This window comes from Elephas maximus, chromosome 22 (genome assembly GCF_024166365.1).
Source record: "Elephas maximus indicus isolate mEleMax1 chromosome 22, mEleMax1 primary haplotype, whole genome shotgun sequence".
Taxonomy (NCBI): Eukaryota; Metazoa; Chordata; class Mammalia; order Proboscidea; family Elephantidae; genus Elephas; species Elephas maximus.
In genome coordinates, this window is record NC_064840.1 from 34,261,775 (window position 1) to 34,282,403 (window position 20,629).

Below are 20,629 nucleotides of genomic sequence, written 5' to 3' on the forward strand. Positions count from 1 at the left end.
TCTTTAGTGTGGCTGAGGACAGAGGAAGAGGCCTAGAGGTGGTTAGGGCCACCATTGGTAATCTCAGGGCTGGTGCCAGTTAGGCCAGAGGGCTGGGGAAGAAGGTAGCAGTGAGTGTTGGCGGCATAGGTGGGTGGAGGGCTGAGTGCCCCAGAACTGCCCTCAGGTGCCCTCGTTGTGGCAGGCAGTGGAGCATTGGATCCGGGAGGAGCGGTGAACTATGGACGAGAAGGTTGTCTTGGAGCTGGACTGGATAGTGGTGGACCAGCAGAGCACACTGGAGAAGGCGAGTATCACTGGCTTCTACGTTACCACGAACCCGCAGGTCAGCTTCCTTAGGTGATGCTGGTCCCAAAGGCTCGATTCCAACTGGGAATTTATGGCTGGTCGCTGAGAATTCAGGCCTAGGGTTTGTGTGGGGGACGGGGGATTGAATTGAGACTCCAGGAGGGGGCTCTGTCCCAGCCTCTGAGCACAAGGGGGTGAGCCTGCTGGCCACAGGGACGTTCCTACCTACCCTGGGCCCAGCCCTCCGTTCCTTTTCAGCGTGTACCTCCGTATACACTGAGCCAGGGCAACTGCAGGCCATATTGTGGGGTGTATGTAGCCTAGGTTCTGCCCCTTCACCCAGAAGTCAGCCCAGTCGTCTCACTTCCTGGCACCCTCTAGGCCCTAGTTCCTCCTTCTGAGTCCTTGGGAAAAGGCAGTCTCTGAGGCCTTTGCTGGGACTACAGGGGTGCAGTATTATTCTGGCCCTCACAGGGGACCCCCTCTATACCTCAGGAGCTGGTGCTGCATATGAAACTGCTGAAACTAATCTGGAAGCTGCAGCAGAGGGGCTGCCAGATGGGGAAGGCAGCCCTGGGACCACGTGGGATCTCTACCAGTCAACCACTGCCCAACCTGGCTGGGAGGGCAGCCTTGTTCCACTGTTGCCGCAGGCAGCATTGAGCTCATCTTCCTGACGTCTGGCCCCCTTCTTCCCAACTTGCCTGTACCTACCACTCATCTTTGCCTAAGTTTTCCTGTCCAAATGCTAGGATGCTGAGTAAAAGGGAGAGTGAGCATAGCCTGTTTGCTGTCTGCCCCAGGGCTGAGTGGAGGCTGGAGGTTTTAGCACCTTCTCACTCCACTGGGCATTTTCCCAACCTTGACCAAGCACCGGGCTTTGTTCTTGTTCTGATCTTGGTCCCTCCATTGGCATCTGCAGCCTTTGTGCAAGAGGTTCTAAGGCCCTAGCCCTATGTGTCCCGGAGAAATAAAGACTCCTCAGTGTGACCTGTACTTTGTTTCTGTGACAGCCACGTGGTACCTGCCATGACTGGGGCCAAGTAGAGCCCTCACCTGGTGGCTCTGTGGCCTATGGAGGAGCCAACTGAGAATGGTGCTGGGCACAGACCCCACTCAGTGCAGCTATGTTGCTCCAAAGGCTACTGCCTGGGACTCCCCTCCTCCTGCACCTGTGTGCCTATTCCTACTCCAGCCTCCTGGTCTTCCCTTCCCCAGCTCTGGTCCCACAGCACTGTCACTACCAGTGACCATGCAGGTCCTCCCATCTGAGCCCCAGGGCCCAAGGTCCACATCTAACCTCTGTGTGGGGCTGGTGGAGAGGGCAGGAAAAGGCCAGGTGGCATGAGGGCAGGGAGCTGGTGGCAGTCCTAGACCTATTCAGTGGCCTGCTGGAGCAGCAGCTGCCCAGTGTGTGTCACTGGGGCTGCTGGAGTGAAGGCAGCTGAGCAGCAGGAAGGGTCAGGGAGAGAAAGTGGGGAAGGATGGGGAAAGCTCCTGGGCCCGCCCTGGAAGCATAAGGACTCTGCTCTTGCCCTGGCCAGGGGAGGGGGGCCTGGTGGGTTATGGAGGGGGCAAGAGGAGGCTGGGTCTGCACTGCAGACTGAGGGAGGTGCTGGCAGGCCTTGCCCCACCCACCCGCCTACCATAGGCCTGACCTCCAGAGCAGATGATGCCGGGAGGCTAGGCCTGAAGGTGGAACTTTTTGGGGACCCTCTGAGCCTCTCTCACTGTGCTGCCTCGAGCTGACCCATGTGAGGACAGACACCACAGGAAAGCAGGCCACGGACACACAGTCGTGGGGCACAGCTGTAGAAATAGTGGTTTATTGACCAGAATGACTTCCTCAGGCCTGGCCACTGGCTAGCCCATGAGGTTCAGGGTATGCAGGTCACACCCTGACAGAGGATGTGAGGGACACAATGGCTGTCTCAGGTATAAAAAAAACTTGCCAAATCTGAGTGCCCACACCCCAGGGCAGGGAGTGGGGCCCTGAGGGCAGTTCTGACCACCTGGCCCCACCTCCAATGGGTCTTTCAGTCTTGGGTACACACAGGTTACTTCATGTTGGTGCTGGGGCACATGGGTGTGGTGGGAGAGCTGAAAGGAAAGCTGCACCCCAGGCCCTAACCCAAAACTACTGCCCTGGCCTGAGGGCCTTAGGAGCACACAGTTCCAGAGGGTGAAAGCAGTGCCTGGCGTTGGCCCATGGAGCCTGGGGCACAGCTGGTAGGGAGGAGTCTAGAAGTTAAGTCTGGCAGCCTTGATGACAGGTGGGGTCCTCCGCGGGGCTTTAGGCTGAGCGATAGAAAAAGTTGCCCATGCAGAGTCTTAGTATGAGCCCCTGCCACAGCAGCTGCCGCTCCCACTCCCGCTGGACACTCTTCCTGATGCCACTCTTTTCCACGGCACAGTGGGACAGGTAGGACAGCACCTCCATCACTGGGCCATAGGGCACAGACTTGTACACGAGGAAGACTGCCTGATCTGCACATGCTTAGGTGGATACAGTGAGCCCAGTTCCCTATGAGCATGCTGACATCCTGTCCCGCCACCCCACCACCAGTTAGGGCCTTGCTCACCCTGCAGGAAGCTGATAGGGTCACACATGCCCAGCAGCTGTCCAGTGCACACCTGGGCATTCGGCGGGATGCATGCCCAGCTACCCCATCCTGTGAGCAGGTGAGGCCATGTACTTAGAGGCCAGTAGGTAATGAGGGGACCAGGGGTAGCCCCAGGACACTGCCCACTGGAGTAGGTGACAGGGTTCCTTGTCTTAGCCCCAAATCCCTCCTGCCGCCCCACAGACACCCCCATCTACAACACTCCAGCCTTCTTCCCCTGTAGGTTGGGGGCCAGGGAGGTAGGCTCTGTCCTTCCTGGCAGGAAACCCTCTGGATGTCCCCTCTCTCCTGGGCAGTTTCTCCCTGAGGAAGGCCTGTGTCAGCTGCAGCTGCATTCTGATGGATGGGACAGCTAAGGGGTATGACCCATGGCCAGCAAGGGTCCCTCCTCTCCCAGCCTGTCCCCCTCCTGCCTCTGCCTTCCTTATCAGGTGTTACATGATCTCCAGGGACCTGGAGGCACACCCATCCAGCCACCTGCCCCAGGGTCCTTGACCCCCTAACCAGGGAGTCTCTTCAGCTTCCACTGGCTGCCCACTTAACCTGTCACCATGCTCCCTCTGCTCATGCCCCTCTAGGGTTTTACTTAGCCTCACGTTTGCCAGTTTCTGCTCCGCCCAGGCTCCAGAGCTGTGCATTGCCAGCGGCAGCCACTGAGCACCACAGCTGCTCTGAACTGAGATGTTGCAGGCCCCGGCACACACCAGGTTCAAGGGCTCAGCATTAAAGGGAGGGCAGCACTGCTCACTACTCTCTTAAGATACTGAATACATAATATTTGGATGTATTGGATTAAATAAAACGTATTATTGGAATTTCATCTTTTTTAACATGGCTGCTAGGCAATTTAAACTTACAAATGTGGCTCACGTTATTTCTACTGGACAGTGCTGCTCCTATTTTGGGGTGTGGACCCCCAACTCTGGCACCCTTCTGTCTTCACTCCTCCACTCGGAGGATCTTATAAAAATTCCCAAGTGTGAAACACCTATATATTGATAGCCCCACGTATTAATCTCCAGTCCTATATGCATGTATCCAGACTCAGCATATCTGTACAGTACTCTGGAGCCCAGTCTTCCACCCCCCAACCCAGGGGCATGTTTAGCCTTGGTCCTCCTCTCCTCATCACCCCCCAGGCAACTCCCTCACTCTCTCCCACCTGCTACACCCACCTCCCTGTGATCCTCGCTGACTCACGGCTCCTCCAGCCCCACCCCAACATCTTAGAGTACTAAGGATTGTCTCCCCCTGGACCTCTATTAGGGATACCCCACGGGACCCTTTCCCTCCTTGCCTCAGGGCTAGGCTCCAATAACAGGGCCACTCAGGCTAAAGGGGCCCTAGTCTCTGCTCTGGTGAACCCCATGACAGCTGCTGTTGTCTTGCTGAATGAGTCTCAGACTGTGGCAAGGGTGGTTGTGTGGTAGCCTGCACAGATGGCCCTCCCTTGGCAGTGTCCATACTCCTCTGTCACGTGACTGTGGGTCATCAAATTGCAGAGTGAGTCTTTCTCTACAGGTATCTGGGTTTGACCTTGTGAATTCCTTTGGCCAACAGGACAAGAGAAACATGATGTGAGCAGAAGCTTGCCCTCTCCCAGTGCTTCTGGAACCTTGACCACCATGTGATGAGCCTAGGCTGGCCTGCTAGAGGCTGGGCACAAGGTGCAGTTGCCTTTGTTGCCCAAGCCGTGAGTAAAACCATCTAGGACCAACCAGACCTCCTGTGACACACTTCAACTGACTGCACATTGAGTCAGTTCTGACCCATAGCCACCCTAGAGACTGTAGGCTGTCTTAATTTAGATATCAAAAAGTATCATGGCTGTAGGTGAATCAAACCTATTGCCACAGAGTTGATAATGACTCATATCAACTCTGTAGACACACTAGAACTGCCCCCATAGAGTTTCCAAGGAGTGCCTGGTGGGTTTAAACTTCCGACCTTTTGGTTAGCAGCCATAGTACTTAACCACTATACCACTAGGGTTTTTGTAGGTGTATAGAGGGCCAAATTCTTGGCAGCCAGGCCAGAAGTATCTTAGTATCAGTTGATCTCAGTAAAGGGGGTAGGGCAGGATTCAACCAATCATATTAAGATTAGCCAATGGTATTCTTCTCTCCCCTCTTCTCATTATAAGCTTCATACCAGACTTTGAGCCATTTGCTTTTTTTCTGCAATCAGAATGGTCTCCTTATATACATACAGAATAACTGCTCAGAATGATCCTTATGCTTTAACTTTTTTTGAGTTTTGATTTTTTCTAACATTAGATTGGAGTGAAAGGCGAAATGCAAGCGGCAGCATAGGCAGCAGAATGCTGCCATTCCCCCATTAAAAATGAAAATAAAAAAGTAATGTGGTGGAACCACTACTCTGAATTCTAGAAAAAGGTAGAGGGTTATAGCGTCCAGGAAATGCTGAACCAAAAATAAGGCAAGAGTCGATGGTAGGAAAGTCTATTATATATAATCTTGCCCTTTCCTGCCTACATGGCAGTAGGGGATATGACAGACCCAGTGCAGCAGTTTGTAAACTGAAAACTGTGTTTCTCTTTGGCCCAGGAGTGTGGGGAATAGACAGCTTTTGCTGGTAGGCTTTTGTGTATGATTCTTCATAACTTCCTGAGGGCTGCCTGAAGGACTGAGGAGACATTATCCTCCCAAAATAGCCAGCCTTCTGGGAGGAACTGGGGCAAAGAAGGGAGCAATGTCATGGGCTGTAATAAGGCCCTGAATCATCAGGGAATAATTAGCATAATTGAAGGAAACAAGCTTCTAAGAGCCAAAGGAGAAGGGCTGGTGTGAGAGTTTCTTACAAAAGTTAGAACTCTAAAAAGAAAGCAGTTATGAAAAATGGCACATAAAGAAGTTCTAAATGTGTTTCCCTCCACCAAATCATGTAATGCCCAGGAAAGAGCAATTTGAACTATATGGGGACTCTGGAAATAGATCAGACACTTAAATCAACCAGGGAAGTACTTAATGAGGGGATAAGCTGCTGATCTTTCCTAGGTAAACCACATGTGCCAATCGGCTACCATCCCCCATTCCCCACACCCACCAGGTAGGTGAGGATGGTGGCCTGTGTTCCTAGAGAGGCTGGCTGGTGCTAGAGTGAGCAGTGGGGAATTTTCCCCACAAGATTTTGGGGTTGCACAGAAGGGTTGGTCTGGTGGTGCCGTGAAAGACAGGTTCAAATAACTGTGGAGATTTGGGTTGGCCCTTTGGGAGAAGCAGCTTGTCCCTCCCAGCATACTCAGAGGGCCAATGTGCCTACTGGTGGAATCAGTAAGGCCACTGACTGAACAGATAATAGAACTGGAACGTGCACTTTGTAAAACTTAGCTTGGGAAGTTCACTAAACAGTCAAGTGCAGCCTACATCAAGTAATAACAACAATCACTGAGCCATGGGAGAGCCAGATTTTTTCTTTGTATTCTGCTGTTTGTTTTTTCCCTGAAGTACAAGAAAATCTCCTTCAAAACACTAGGATGACTCAGGCTCTGGATCAGAGTCCTTGATATTGATGCACATCTAGGAGGGGAGTCTCTTTGATAATAGAGGAGGCAGCTGAACACATGGACTATTACAGTCTTCAACATTTGGGGGGAAAACAAACAAAAAAAATTGCAATTCGTATGGAAGGAGAAAAATGTGAATTTCAAACTTACTACGTTATAATATTCAAATGTCCCAGTTTCAACAAAAAAATAACAAGGAATACAAAAAGCAGAAATGGATGGCCCAATCAAAAGAGCAATACAGAGAGACAGAAGTCGGCTCTATTGCATCCTGGATAATTGGGAGAATAGAGAGCTTTAACGCAACAATATTATATATGCACAAAGAACTAAAAAATCTCTAGCAGTGAATTGAAGGAAATCAGAAAACAAAATAAGAATTTCAATAAAGAGAGAAACCCACTGCCATCGAGTTGATTCCAACTCATAGAAACCCTGGTGGCGTAGTGGTTAAGTGCTACGGCTACTAACCAAGAGTTCAGCAGTTCGAATCCGCCAGGCGCTCCTTGGAAACTCTATCGGGCAGCTCTACTCTCTCCTATAGGGTTGCTATAAGATGATAAAGAGATAGAAACCATAAAAAATAACCAGATATTGGAACTGAAAAATACAATAATTAAAATAAAATAAATACATTAGCAGATCTTAACAGATTTGAGTTGGCAGAAGAAAGAATCAGTGAACTAGAGGACAAGGCAATCTAAATTACTGAGTCTCAAGAGCAACAGGAGAAAAAAGAAAATAAACCTAAATGGAATTTTGGGCCATCGTCAAGCGAACCAGTGTACGCATCACGGGAATCTTATAGAAGAAAGAGACAGAATAAATTTTGAAGAAATAATTGTAGCAAATTTCCCAAATGTGACGACGAACATGAAACCTACAAATCCAAGAACCTCAATGACTTTCAAGTAGAATAAACCCAAAGAGATCCACACCAAGACACATTCTAATTAAACTCTTGAAATTCAAAGATTAAGAGAGCATCCTGAAAACAGCAAGAGAGAAGCAAATTGTCACATAAGACTGCTGATTTCTCCTCAGAAACCTTGGAAGCTGGAAAGCAATGGAATAACATATTAAAAGTTTGAAAGAAAAGAACTGTCAACCAAGAATTCTTTATTCAGTAAAACCGTCCTTCAAAAATGCGAGTAAAATTAAGACATTCCCAGATAAACAAAAGTTTATGTAGTTCATTACAACAAGACCTGCCCTGCAAGAAATGCTAAAGGCAGTTCTTCAGATGGAAAAGAAAAGGCACCAGAAAGTAACTTGAAGTCATACACAGAAAGATCTTCATTAAAGGTAATCACATGGGAAAGTATAAGGGCAAAGTTTAAGGTATTCTTACTTAATTCTAATTGTTATATCCTTCATGCTTTATAATGACACATTTTTTTTTAAGTGTAAGTTTATCTTATAGGGCACATGATAAAAGTCCTTTTTATTGGTAATTACCTTAAAGGTAAATGGATTAAATGATCCACTCAAAAGGCAGAGAGTGGTAAAATAGATTTAAGAAAAAATACAAGGCCCATCTCTATGCTATCTACAAGATACACATCTTAGGCCCAAAGACACAAACATACTGAAAGTGAAAGGATAGAAAATAATAATCCACGCAAACAGTAACCAAAAGAGAGCTGGGATGGCTATATTGATATTAGACCGAATAGATGTTAAGTTAAAATCTATTATGAGAGACAAAGAATGACATTATCAATAATATATTGGTCGATTCGTCAAGAAGATAAATTTATATATATTTATGCATTTACCGTTAAAAACTCAAAAGAGCCCCAAAATATACGAAGCAAATAGTGACAGAACTGAAGGGAGTAATAAAACAAACAAACAAAAAAAACCCTGTGCCGTCGAGTCAATTCCAACTCATAGCGACCCTATAGGAGAGAGAAGAACTGCCCTATAGAGTTTCCAAGGAGCGCCTGGCAGATAGGAACTGCCGACCCTTTGGTTAGCAGCTGTAGCACTTAACCACTACGCCACCAGTGTTTCCGAAGGGAGTAATAGACAGTTTTATAATAATTGTTGGAGACTTCAATACACCATTTTCAATAATGAACAGAACGTCTAGAAAGAAGATTAGTACAGAAATTGAGGATTTGAGCAATACAATAAACCAACCAGACCTAACATATATAGAACACTCCACTCAACCACAGAACAATACACATTCTTCTACATTGCACACGGATCATTCTCCATGATAGACCATGTGCTAGGTCACGAAACAAATTTCAACAAATTTGAAAAGACAAATCGTACAAAGTATCTTTCCTAACCAGAAGAGTATGAAACTGGAAAATAATAACAAATGGGTCAAGGAAGAAATCAAGACAGAAATCAGAAAATACTTATAATCTAAAGAAAATGAAAGCATAGCATACCAAAATCTATGCGATAGAGCAAATGCAGTGCTGAGAGGGAGATTTATAACAACAAAGGCCTACATTAAAACAGAAGAAAGATCTCAAATGAATAGACTAACTCCACATGAGTAATAGAAAAGGAAGTGCAAACTAAGCCTGAAGCTTCCAGAAAGAGGAAAAAAACAAAAGATCAGAGCAGAAATTAATGGAATTAATCATGATGGTCAGGCTGCATCTACAGCATGTTAAAAATCAGGGTTTTCAAAAGTCTGCATTAAGCATTATACTATTTAAAAGAAATATCTATAAGTGATCAAATTGATAACAGAATAGAAAAACAATTGAATCAATGAAACCGGCAGTTCTCTAAAAAGGTCAGTCAAATCAACAGACCTTTAGCTAAATCAACAAAGAAAAAAAAGAGAGAGGATACAAATAATTAAATGAAAGGGGGAACATTACAACAGACCCAATAGAAATAAAAAGGACCATAGGAGACTACTACTGTACGGCAACGAACTAGAAAACTTAGATGAAATGAGAAAATTCCTAGAAACATAATCTACCTATATTGACTCAAGAAGAAATAGATAATCTCAACAGACCCATAGTAAGAGAAGAGATTGAAATCAGTAATCAAAAACCTCCCAATAACAACAAAAATATCATGGATCAGACAGCATCACTGGGGAGTTCTACCAAAAATTTAAAGAAGAATTGACAGCAATCCTGCGCACACTCCAATGCAGACCGTTTGTGCCACCGAAAGACCTGGAGACAATGTGGGGTGAAGGAGTTCTCTGTGTCCAAAGCACTGAGAGTCTAAAAGCTCACCATTTTCTTTGGAAGTTAAGCCAGTACCAATGCTATGCATGCCCCATTGCTGCTGAGACAATTCTGACTCATAGTGACCCTATAGAACAGAGTAGAACTGTCCCATAGGGTTTCCAAGAAGTAGACTGCCACATCTTTCTCCCGCGGACCAGCTGGTGGGTTTTAACCTCTGACCTTCTGGCTGGCAGCTGAGCGTTTAACCACTGCACCACCAGGGCTCCTTATAGTCTCTATTCTTGCTCTACAGAAGTCAGGATACAACAGTCTGAATGGGATATAATCACAAAGATACGGGATTTTAAAGCTGGAAGCAACTTTAGAGATTCTCAGGTCCAGATTTCCCACATGTGTAATTAAAAAAAAAAAAAATCTTTGTCTCCGGATGAGAGGTGAAATTAGTCTTCCCCAAAGACCAGTGATGCAAGACTTTAACAGAGAAAGTCTGCTGCCAAGGAGGGACTGGAGCTGATCCTTGGAGACTGCCTACATTTCGAATGAGGACAATTTTGTGCCCGATCCTTTAGGATGTTATTGAATTCAGAGGTGTTGGCAGCACTTGAAGAAGCAGGTCCCCCTATCCTGGCACCTAGACTCCCGTGTCTGTTCAAGTCCAGGTGTGTGCATGTGCTCTCCGCCCTGGTGGGACTCCGTGGTAGTGCAGCATGAGGGGGTGGGGGCTGGTTATGGCCCAGGCGTCCTTCTCTGAGGCACATGGAATAGGCCCCCTAAGGGGGAATGATCAGCTCCCAGAAGAAAATGAAGATGCACAGCTGGTTCCATTGCGGGGGCGGGGGGGATGTGGGAAAGGGACCCACTCCCTGGGCAAGGCCCTTCCTCTTAGAATCATGGGGAGGGTTGATGCACAGAGAGGAGGAGACCTGGCTCACTGGAGGTGGGGATGAGAATGGAATCTAGGACACCTTCCTGGAGGAGGGGCTATTTGCTCCCAGCTCTGAGAAGAGGCAAGGCCTGGGTGGGAGTAGGGGGAGGGACTCCCAAAGGAGCACCGACCCAGCTCCTGGACCCTGCCCCACCCAGCAACCCACCCAGGCTCTCAGCACCCTGCCTTCACTGTGGCCCAGACCTAGAGGTGATCCTGAGGTTCAGCTGCTCCAGCCAGCCTGAAACAATGACAGTGTCACCCCAGGAGCACTTTGGGGCCTAGTTTTGGTCCAGGGAGGGGCTCAGGGGACTGAGATGTGAGGCTTGGGCAGGAGGTAGGTAAGAACACAGGTGGGGCTCCTGATGCTGCTCCAGAAAGCAGACCTGGGTGGTGGGGATGCTCGGTGTCTCCCAGGTCCCCAGGCTCTCCACGGCCACCTGGCACAATGTCCTGCAGCCATCCTGGTAGAGTGCTTCCAGGACCCCAGACCCATGTGGGTGGGGGACACACCGCTGGTGGAGGTGACAGTGGCACCACATGGGACCCACCATGAACAGAACATTTTGTGCCAGCAAGAAAGGGATGTGAGCCACTTATACATGCTGCGTCAGGCCACACAGGCCCCATTAGCACTGGGCTTTGTGCATTGGCCTGGCAGCTCTTGGCAGTGTCCACCAGCATCCCTCATACTAAGGAGGCCATGTGCTGTGGTCATCCTGAGCTGCCACCCACGTCCACCCCAGTGTGGGGTCCTGGCCCCTGTCCTCTCTGAGCTAGCACTGAAGTAGTTCCCTATCCAAACCCTTAGTACACAACTGGGAAATTGAATCCAAGAGGAAGGCAGGTATGGCCTAGGACACGCAAGTGGGCAGAGTCCAGAGGATGAAGAAGGTTCCAGCTCCCAAGGCCAGGGCTCAGCCTCTATAATGGGGTTTGCTTTAAGAATGAGAGCCGAGGCAGAGCCAAGATGGCGGAACAAACAGACGCTTCCAGCGAGCCCTCTTTACAACAAACACCCCAAAAAACAAGTGAAACGAGTATATTTCTGACAAGCTGGGAGCACTGAGCATCAAAGGCAAGCTTAGACAATGAACTGAGGGGCAGGCGTAGGAAGAGACCGTTCAGAAGTGGAGAGGAGTTACTGGACCTGAATCACGGGGAGCCCTCAGGCACCATTCCCAGAGGGGCGGGGGCGGTGGCAGCGGTCTGGTACTACCGTTCGGCCACAGTTTCCTCTGGGAGAAGCAGCCAGCCACACAGCCCACTCACACCTCTGGAACCTGAGGAGAATGGCACTCTCGGCAAAAGCTAAGTACTTGCCTGTATTTTACCATGCCCCCCCACCCCCAAGCCAACTTCAGCGGCTGAATCCCTGGGCCTGAGATAGACCCTGGTGAGCACCTAGAGCCATCCTCCTGTCCTTGGGGGAGGAAAAAATTTGCAACTGGGGGGAAAAGATAATTTGCTAACTCCATTAACTGGGGGAGCTCAGGACAGAAGCAGCTCCTGTCCAGGCATAAACCGTCCGTGGACCTTGAGCACTTTTCCCTTCTGCATGGACCTGTGTGGACCTTTTTTGGAGAGTATAGGCCCTTGTTGGCAAACTCCAACCATTTAAGCTTTGCGTTGGAGAGGTGGGTGTTTGAGGTTTGACAGTGCTTTGCCTATTAAACAAGGTCCTCACCTACCCACATCAGGGACCTAAGGACTGGTAGCTCCACTCAGGTCACCAAGCCACCTGCAACAGGGGTCCAAAGATAACTCATACCTCCCAGTCCTTGTAACCAAAAACCTTGGGTGCCCATGGTCCCTCTGCAGAACCCACCCACCAGCACGCTCTAGGGAACAAAGACACATTTTCCTCAGAGACACCTGGGGGTCAGTTCTTAGCCCCCTGCCTTGTTCAAAGCGTGACCCCCTGCTGCAATCAGATACCGGTATGTAAGCCAATCACCCCTGCCCCTCTAAGACTGTAGGACAGAGCGTGTACCACACACTTGATAATCAGCTACCTGGAAACCTGAGCTGAATTCATACAAGAAAACTGAATGGACTCCTAGACTGATATACCTGATAACAGCTCCAGCCAGCTGAGGACAGGACACCAGAGCTCCAAAGGCAAAAATAAGCTAGCTCACTCAAGCACCCATAGGGGTATACCAAAACAAAACAAAGCAAGCAGCTACAACACAGTAAACAAGCATAAACTAATACAATAACTTATACATGGCTCAGAGACAAAAGTCAATATCAAGTCACGTAAAGAAACAGAAGATGATCACCTCAACAGGCTCTCAAAACAAAGAATCCAGGGGTCTTCTAGATGAAAGTGCATTCCTGGAATTACCAGATGCAGAATACAAAAGTTTAATATACAGAACCCTTCAAGACATCAGGAGGGAAATGAGGCAATACGCAGAACAAGCCAAGGAACACACAGATAAAGCAACTGAAGAAGTTAGATTATTCAGGAACATAATCAAAAGTTTAATAAGCTGGAAGACTCCATAGACAGACAGCAATCAGAAATTCAGAAGATTAACAATAAAATTGCAGAATTAGACAACTCAATAGAAAGTCAGAGGAGCAGAATTCAGCAAGTAGAAGGTAGAATTTCTGAACTCGAAGATAAATCGCTTGGCACTAATATATCTGAAGAAAAATCAGATAAAAGAATTTTAAAAAAAGGAAGAAACCTTAAGAATCATGTTGGACTCTCTCAAGAGAAATTACCTACGAGTGATTGGAGTCCCAGAACAGGGGGGAATAACAGAAAATACAGAGAAAATTGTCAAAGATTTGTTGGCAGAAAACTTCCCTGATATTGTGGAAGGTGAGACATAATCTATCCAAGATGCTTATTGAACTCCACATAAGGTAGATGTTAAAAGAAAGTCACCAAGACAAATTATAATCACACTTGCCAAAACCAGAGATAAAGAAACAAGATAAACGAAAAGTCACCTACAAAGGAGAGCCAATAGGAATAAGCTTGGACTACTCGGCAGAAACCATGCAGGCAAGAAGGCACTGGGATGAGATATTTTAAAAATTGAAGGAAAAAAAGTGCCTGCCAAGAATCACATATCCAGCAAAACTGCCTCTTAAATATGAAGGTGAAATTAAGACATTTCCAGATAAACACAAGTTTAGGGAATTTGTGAAAACCAAACCAAAACTACAAGAAATACTAAAGGGAGTTCTTTGGTTAGAAAATCAATAATTTCAGATATCAACCCAAGACTAGAACACTGGGCAGAGCAACCAGAAGTCAACCCAGACAGGGAAATCCAAAAAAAAAAAAAAAAGCAAGATTATAAAAAAAAAAAACCAACCCAAAACAGGGTAACAGCGATGTTATTATATAAAAGAAGAAAATAGTAAAATAATAAAGAGGGACTAAGAAATGTAATCATACACCTTCCATATGGAGAGGAAGATACAGTGATACAAAGAAATAAAAGTTCTAAATTTAGAAAAATAGGGGTAAATAATAAGGTAACCACAAAGGAGACAAACTATCCTACTCATCAAAATAAAATACAAGGAAACAATACAGACTCAGGAGAAACAAAATCAGCAACACCAAATATGAGGAAAGGACAAAGTATCAAGAAAATCTACTCAGCACATAAAATCAAGTGGGAAAAAGAAACTGTCAACACACACAAAAAGACATCAAAATGATAGCACTCTAATTACCCTGAATGTAAATGGATTAAATGCACCAATAAAGAGACAGAGTGTGGCAGAATAGATCAGAAAACAAGATCCGTCTAGAGACACACACACCTTAGACTTAGAGACACAAACTAAAACTCAAAGGATGGAAAAAAATATATCAAGCAAACAAGAATCAAAAAAGAGCAGGAGTATCCATATTAATTTCTGACAAAATAGACTTTATAGTTAAAGCCATCAGAAAGGATAAGGAAGGACACTACATAATGATTAAAGGGACAATACACCAAGAAGATCTAACCATATCAAATATTTATGCACCCAATGACAGGGCGTCAAGATACAGAAAACAAACTCTATCAGCATTGAAAAGTGAGAAACAGCTCCACAATAATAGTAGAAGACTTCAACACACCACTTTGGGGGAAGGACAGAACGTCCAGAAAGAAGCTCAGTAAGAGCACGGAAAACCTAAAGGCCACAATCAACCAACTTGACCTCGTAGACATATACAGAACACTCCACCCAACAGCAAACAAGTATACTTTCTTTTCTAGTACACATGGAACATTCTCTAGAATAGACCACATATTAGGTCATAAAGCAAGCCTTAGCAGAATCCAAAACACTGAAATATTATAAAGCATCTTCTCTAACCGTAAGGCCATAAAAGTGGAAATCAATAACAGGAAAAGCAGGGAAAAGAAATCAAACACTTGGAAACAGAACAATACCCTGCTCAAAAAAGACTGGATTATAGAAGACATTAAGGATAGAATAAAGAAATTCAGAGAATCCAATAAGAATGAAAACACTTCCTATCAGAACCTTTGGGACACGGCAAAAGCAGTGCTTAGAGGCCAATTTATATCAATAAATGCACACATACAAAAAGAAGAAAGGGCCAAAATCAAAGAATTATCACCACAACTTGAAAAAATAGAGAGCAACAAAATAAACCCACAGTCACCAGAAGAAAACAAATAATAAAAATTAGAGCTGAACTAAATGAAATAGAAAACAGAAAAACAATTGAAAGAATTAACAAGATCAAAAGCTGGTTTTTTGAAAAAATCAACAAAATTGATAAACAACTGGACAAACTGACAAAAGAAAAACAGGAGAGGAAGCAAATAACCCGAATTAGAAATGAGAGGGGCGAAATTACAACAGACCCAACTGAAATTAAAAGAATCATATCGGATTACAATGAAAAAGTATAATTTAAGAAATGGAAGAATTCCTAGAAACACACTACCTACCGAAACTAACACAAACAGAGGTAGAACAACTAAATAGACCCATAACAAAAGAAGACATTGAAAAGGTAATCAAAAAACTCCCAACAAAAAAAAGCCCTGTTCCGGACAGCTTCACTGCAGAGTTCTACCAAACTTTCAGAGAAGAGTTAACACCAATACTACTAAAGGTATTTCAGAGCATACAAAAGGACGGAATACCCCCAAACTCATTCTATGAAGCCACCATATCCCTGATACCAGAACGAGGTAAAGACACCACAAGAAAAGAAAATTATACACCTATATCCCTCATGAATGTAGATGCAAAAATCCTCAACAAAATTCTAGCCAATAGAATCCAACAACATATCAAGAAAATAATTCACCATGACCAAGTGGGATTTATACCAGGAATGCAGGGATGGTTCAACATTAGACAAACAAGTAATGTAATCCACCACATAAATAAAACAAAAGACAAGAATCACATGATTTTATCAATTGATGCAGAAAAGGCATTCGACAAAGCTCAACACCCATTCATGAGAAAAAAAATTCTCAGCAAAATAGGAATAGAAGGAAAATTCCTCAACATAATAAAGGGCATTTATACAAAGCCAACAGCCAACATCACCCTAAGTGGAGAGAGCCTGAAAGTATTCCCATTGAGATCGGGAACCACACAAGGATGCCCTTTATCACCACTCTTATTCAACATTGTGCTGGAAGTCCTAGCCAGAGCAGTTAGGCTAGATAAAGAAATAAAGGGCATCCAGATTGGCAAGGAAGAAGTAAAAGTATCTCTATTTGCAGATGACATGATCTTATACACAGAAAACCCTAAGGAATCCCCCAGAAGACTACTGAAACTAATAGAAGAGTTCAGCAGATTATCAGGATAAAAGATAAACATACAAAAATCAGTTGGACTCCTCTACACCAACAAAAAGAACGTCCAAGAGGAAATCACCAAATCAATGCCATTTACAGTAGCCCCCACGAAAATAAAATACTTAGGAATAAATCTTACCAGAGACGTAAAAGACTCATACAAAGAAAACTACAGTACACTTCTGCAAGAAACCAAGAGACTTACATAAGTGGAAGAACATACCTTGCTCATGGATAGGAAGATTTAACATTATAAAAATGTCTATTCTACCAAAAGCCATCTATACATTTAATGCAATTCTGAACCAAAGCCCAATGACATTCTTTAATGAGACAGAGAAACAAATCACCAACTTCATATGGAAGGGAAAGAGGCGCCGGATAAATAAGGCATTACTGAAAAAGAAGAACAAAGTGGGAGGCCTTACTTTACCTGATTTTAGAACCTATTATACCGCCACAGTAGTCAAAACAGCCTGGTACTGGTACAACAACAGATACATAGACCAATGGAACAGAATTGAGAATCCAGACATAAATCCATGCACATATGAGCAGTTGATATTTGACAAAGACCCCAAAACAGTTAAATGGGGAAAAGACAGTCTTTTTAACAAATGGTGCTGGCATAACTGGATATCCATGTGCAAAAAAATAAAACAAGACCCATACCTCGCTCCATGCACAAAAATGAGTTCAAAATGGATCAAAGACCTAAATATAAAATCCAAAACAAGAAAGATCATGGAAGAAAAAATAGGGACAACGTTAGGAGCCCTAATACATGGCATAAACAGTATACAAAACATTATAAAGAATGTAGAAGAAAAACTAGGTATCTCGGAGCTCCTCAAAAATCAAACACCTATGCTCATCAAAAGAGTAAAAAGACTACCTACAGACTGGGAAGAAGTTTTTAGTTATGACATTTCTGATCAGCGCCTGATCTCTAAAATCTACGTGATACTGCAAAAATTCAACTGCAAAAAGACAAAAAAAAAAAAAAAACAATTAAAAAATGGGCAAAAGGTATGAACAGATACTTCACTAAAGAAGACATTTGGGTAGCTAACAGATATATGAGGAAATGTTCACAATCATTAGCCATTAGAGAAATATCAAAACTACAGTGAAATTTCATCTCACTCCAACAAGGCTGGCATTAATCCAAAAAACAAAATAATAAACGTTGGAGAAGCTGCGGAGAGATTGGAACTCTTATACGCTGCTCGTGAGAATGTAAAATGGTACAACCACTTTGGAAATCTATCTGGCGTTTTCTTAAAAAGTTAGAAATAGAACTACCATACAACCCAGAAATCCCACTCCTCAGAATATACCCTAGAGAAATAAGAAGAGCCTTTACACGAACAGATATGTGCACACCCATGTTTATTGCAGCACTGTTTACAATACCAAAAAGCTAGAAGCAACCAAGGTGCCCATCAACGGATGAATGGATAAATTATGGTATATTCACAGAATGGAATACAATGCATCGATAAAGAACAGTGAGTAATCTGTGAAACATTTCATAACATGGAGGAACCTGGAAGGCATTATGCTGAGTGAAATTAGTTGCAAAAGGACAAATATTGTATAAGACCACTATTACAAGAACTTGAGAAATAGTTTAAACTGAGAAGAAAACACTCTTGTGGTTACGAGAGGGGGGAGGGAGGGAGGGTGGGAGAGGGGCATTCAATAATTAGATAGTAGATGAGAACTACTTTAGGTGAAAGGAAAGAGCACACAATACAGGGGAGGTCAGCACAATTGGACTAAACCAGAAGCAGTTTCCTGAACGCTTCAAAGGCCAGCGTAGCAGGGGCAGGGGTCTAGAGACCATGATTTCAGGGGACATCTAAGTCAATTGGCATAATAAAATCTATCAAGAAAACATTCTCTATCCCACTTTGAAGAGTGGCATCTGGGGTCTCAAACGCTGGCAAGCAGCCATCTAAGATGCATCAATTGGTCTCAACCCACCTGGATCAAAGGAGTTTGAAGAACACCAAGGACACAAAGTGATTACAAGCCCAAGAGACAGAAAGGGCCACATGAACCAGCGACTACATCATCCTGAGACCAGACTAGATGGTGCCTGGCTACAACCGATGACTGCCCTGACAGGGAACACAGAGAACCCCTGAGGGAGCATGAGAGCAGTGTGATGTAGATCTCAAATTCTCATAAGACCAGACTCAATGGTCTGACTGAGACTAGAAAGACCCTGGTGGTGATGGCCCCTAGACCTTCTGTTGGTCCAGGACAGGAACCATTCCCGAAGCCAACTCTTCAGACATGGATTGGACTGGACAATGGGTTGGAGAGGGATGCTAGTGAGGAGTGAGCTTCTTGGATCAAGTGGACCCTTGAGACTATGTTGGCATCTCCTGCCTGGAGGGGAGATGAGAGGGTGGAGGGGGTTAGAAGCTGGCGAAATGGACATGAAAAGAGAGAGTGGAGGGCGAGAGGGGGCAGTCTCATTAGAGGGAGATAAATTGGGAGTGTGTAGCAAGGAGTATATGGGTTTTTGTGTGAGAGACTGACTTGATTTGTAAACTTTCACTTAAAGCACAATAAAAATTATTTAAAAAAAAAAACAAAAAAAACAAAGCACGGGCCAGGATGGTCATGCACACCATTATGACGGCAAGGAAAGATGGCGGGAAGAGGACAGGAGGGATGAGCCCACAGAGTTATCATGGTTTTGATTTTTTTTAATATGACACTTATTTTAGATCTATCAACAACCAAAGAAGCTGTCCCCATGTGGAACTAAAACATATCATTTGAAGAACATGACCTCACTCAGGAATTAGTTGCTGAGAGGTCATACTGGCAAGACTTAGAAAAGACGTGGGCTTAAAACACTGCTCTGATTTTAGATAAAGAAATGACTCACTTACTGTTGTGGATTGAATTGTGTCCCCAAAAATACATGTTGTAAATCCTAACCCTTGGTGGTGCGGTGGTTAAGTGGGCTGCTAATAGGAAGGTTGGCTGTTCCAACCCACTAGGCCCTCTGCAGGAGAAAGATGTGGCAGTCTGCTTCCATAAAGATTAGAGTCTTGGAAACCCTATGAGCGAGCTCTACTCTGTCCTATAGGGTTGCTATGAGTCAGAATAGACTCAGCAACCAGTTTGCGCTTTTTTTAGATAGGCCCATAAAACAAACCCAGACTAAATGGACACACCAGCCTAGGGGCAAGGGCGAGAAGGCAGGAAGGGACAGGAAACCTGGTAACGGGAACCCAAGGTCAAGGAGACTGTTGACATGTCGTGGGGTTGGCAATCAATGTCACAAAACAATATATGTATTGTTTAATGAGAAACTAATTTGCTCTGTAAAACTTCATCTAAAGTACGATAAAGAAAACCAAACTAATCCTTTGTAAAAAAAAAAAAGCCAGGAGGCTTTGCCCCTAATGGGGTCACTATGAATTGAAATTGACTCAAAGGCACCTTACAACCACAACAAGATTCCTGAGAAGTGAGTCCCTGAGTCAAGCCCACACTAGGGAAGGGGGTCACACAGGGTGTTGAGACCCGGAGGAGGGATTGTTGGGGCCGATTGTGCAGGCTGCCCACCCACTAGTCTGAGATGAAGCACTGGGTCGGATTCTAAATAATGGAAGTTATTGGAGGCTTTTATGCAGAGGGTAGGAATATCTGATGTTTAATTCTGACCCCTGCTGGGGAAGACAGGGAAACCAGGCCAAAGCGGGAAGTAACTTTCCCAAGCTCACACCAGGAGAACCCAGCCCTCTTTTGAGGTGTACCCCATGCTGCCTCCCAGCCCTCCTTGTAATTCTGCCATTTCTGAGTTTGTGCATTAGCTACATGTGACACCAGCCCACGGGTTCACAGGTGTTATGTCACGTACACCTGCTGCTGTCCCTAGGAAGAAGATGCTGGAATGATCCCCGTGGTGTGATAGGGAGACTGAGGCAGCGCTGAGACGCACAAAGACTTGTCCACGGTCACAAACTTGTTAAGAGGGATGATCTGCATCTGGACTCAGATCTTTCTGATCAAAACTGGGGCCCTGGCTGCACCCAGGCCTACTCTGAATTCTATGGGGGGAGCTGCTGTCCGTGTCACTGTGTACAGTTATGGAGATGGCATAGGGAAAGGGGTGCATTTAGCATCCCAAACGGAATTTTGCAGAGGACTTATCTTAGGTCAGGCCCAGGTAAGAGGACCCAGGATATGACCTCCCTTCCTTGGTGATGGAGTACATAGAACTTGGAACCCTGGTAACCAGG